This window comes from Stomoxys calcitrans, chromosome 3 (assembly GCF_963082655.1).
Source record: "Stomoxys calcitrans chromosome 3, idStoCalc2.1, whole genome shotgun sequence".
Taxonomy (NCBI): Eukaryota; Metazoa; Arthropoda; class Insecta; order Diptera; family Muscidae; genus Stomoxys; species Stomoxys calcitrans.
The window spans coordinates 11335994-11339025 of NC_081554.1; the positions used below are offsets into that span (position 1 = coordinate 11335994).

A 3032-nucleotide genomic window follows, 5' to 3' on the forward strand; every position below is an offset into this window, starting at 1 on the left:
ATTTATAAAAATTTAAAAAAAAAATCTATTTATTTATAAACATTTTAAAAAATGCAATTAATATTGCCTGGTTTATAAAATTCAACGAATACTGTTAACATATTTTTAAAATTTTATTAATTATTGATTTAAAAAAAAAGATATAATTATCGATTAAAAAAAAGTATAATTATCGCCTTTTTATACCCACCCCTCGAAGGATGGGGGTATATTCATTTTGTCATTCCGTTTGCAACACATCGAAATATCCAATTCCGATCCTATAAAGTCTATATATCCTTGATCGTCGTAAAAATCTAAGACAATCTAGCTCAATCCTATGGCAGCCGGTTGTACGTACCGGATTGACCTGATGGAGTTCTTTATCGGCAAGGGCTGCCGTCTCAGTGCATAACACACTGCCACAACAACAACCACAACAACGATTTTGCCATGTCCGACCGTCTGTCTGTCTGTTGAAATCACGTTGCACAATGGGCTATATAGAACGATATCTTGATATAGCCCTCATATAGACCGGTCTGGCGATTTAAGGTCTTAGGCCCATAAAAGCCTCATTTATTATCCGATTTTGCTGAAATTTTAGACAGTGAGTTGTGTTAGGCCATTTGGCTTCCTTATTTCATTAGGTCCAGATTGGTCCAGATTTGGATATAGCTGACATATAGACCGATCTCTCAATTTAAAGTCTTGAGCCCATAAAATGCGCATTTATTGTCCGATTTCGCTGATATTTAGGACAGTGTGCTATGTTAGGCCTTTCGCCATTTTTTTGAATTTGGCCCAGTTCGGTTTAGATTTGGATAAAGCTGCCATATAGACCGATCTCTCGATTTTAGATCTTTGGCCCATAAAAGGCGCCTTTATTGTCCGATTTCACCGAAATTTTGGACAGTGCGTTGTGTTAGGCCTTTGGCCATATTTTTTCAATTTGGCCCAGATCAGTCCAGATTTGGATATAGCTGCCATATAGTCCGATCTCTCCATTTAAGGTCTTGGACCTATAAAAGGCCCATTTATTGTCCGATTTCGCTTATATTTAGGACAGTGAGTTGCGTTAGGACCCTCGATATCCTTCTTGAAGATGGCCCAAATCATTCCAGATTTGGATATAGCTGCCATATAGTCCGATCTCTCGATTTAAGGTCTTGGTCCCATAAAAGGCGCATTTATTAACCAATTTCGCTGAAATTTGACACAGTAATCTTCGTTAGCCTTTTTGTCATCCGTGTCCAATATGGTTCAGATCGGTCTATATTTGAATATAGCTGCCAAAAAGAGCAATATTGAACCAAAATTGATCAGTGACTTGTATTTATTAGACCACTCAATGTACGGGCCTGCTTTTTATGGCCGAGTCCGAACGGCGTGCCTCAGTGCGATACATCTTTGTGGAGAAGTTTTTATATGGCTACCGTACCATTTTTTCAAATGGCATAGATCCTCACAAATGTCGCCATCATTAGGAGGGGATAATCTCCGCTGAACATGTTTTCTAATGATCTCGCCAGGATTCGAACTTCGATGCGTCAAATGCGGACATGCTAACCTCAGCGCTACGGTGGCCTCGATATCGATACACATCGATTTATTTATAAAATTCGATGAACATAAATTTTTTAATACAATTCGATAAATATGGAATTTTTATAAAATTCGATAGTTAAGAAATAAAATGTTTGTATACAATTCGATAAATATCGATTTTTTTATAAAATTCTATAAATATCGATTTATAAAATTCAATAAATACCGATTTATAAAATTCGATAAACAAAGACAAAGTTCGAAAAATTCGTAGGAGACTAAGTTATAGACACTATTAAACCATTTTAGAGAATATTTCATTCAAATTTTATCTCAAGTAAAAAATTTAATTTAAATTTTGTTTTTAGAGAAATATTAGAGCAATTTACACTTTTAGAAATTAAAATGTTGTTTGTAAAGTAAACTTCATCGATAAGCAGTGGTTTAAGAGAAAATTTCATTACAAAATTAGTTTTAAATTTTTTTTATTAAATTTGAGTATCTACTTTTAGTTCGAGAAACATCGTCATCTTATTTATTTATAAAATTAGATAAATATTGATTAAATTTGAAACATCTCAATTTATACCCAAAAAAATTGAAAATCAAATAGTCGATTTTTTATAAAGTTTTGTTTAGGAACTATTCGTGCGAATTGTGTTTCTCGAAAAAGTTTAAGGAAACAGACGTGACTGAATGGTTCAACGGTAGGGGCTAAAAAACATATTCCTTCTTCTGTTCCTGTGGTATCACAAGTGAGTCTGATGGCAGACTGCCACTTAAACCTAACCTCATCTAACCTAGAGGGGACTTCACAAATATTGCCTGAAAAAATTATTTCAATTTTGTCTTTAGGGAAAATCATGATTTTCGGGCATTAATTAGGGAAATTTGCAGCCCTTTCAACAATCGCTTGATTGCCTATGGATTTGGGTTTTTATGAAATTATATATATATATATATATATATATATATATATATATATATATAATTTTATGGAATTCGATAAATATTGATTTTTATAACATTTGAAAATTCTCAAAATATTGATTTTTATTTTAAATTAAATAAATATCTTTTTTTTATAAATTTCAATAAATTTTCATTGTTTTTATACATTAAGATTTTTAAACTCGATTAATATCGATTTATCGCTCCCTGATATCAGATGTTTGATATGTTAGAGGTTTGCCCTTGTTCCTTGGATTATCCATGGACTGTTCATTGGCGATTTTTTATCGATTTTTAATAAAATGCAAAGAATTTCATTGAAATTATGTTTTTAGAAAAAAAAATTATCTTCAGAGAGAGAAATTTTATCAAAATCTTGCCTTTTCTTACTTTTATTGTTTTATTTCGAATTTATTTTACCCATATTGCGACACCCTAATATCAAAAACTGTTTTCACAGACATATGAGACATTTTCTTGATGAAACTCAAGTAAAATATCTCTCTTTTGTTTGCAAATATCGACGATTGATTAAATAAATCTTTGCTCCAACA

At 32.0% G+C, this 3032-nt stretch overlaps 1 protein-coding gene across 1 annotated transcript in view; it reads left to right on the forward strand.

The window, feature by feature from the left end:
• LOC106087213 (protein pinocchio) overlaps nucleotides 1-3032 on the forward strand; it is a 108363-nt gene that overhangs the window by 68102 nt on the left and 37229 nt on the right. The gene's annotated exons all lie outside the window — the stretch shown is intronic.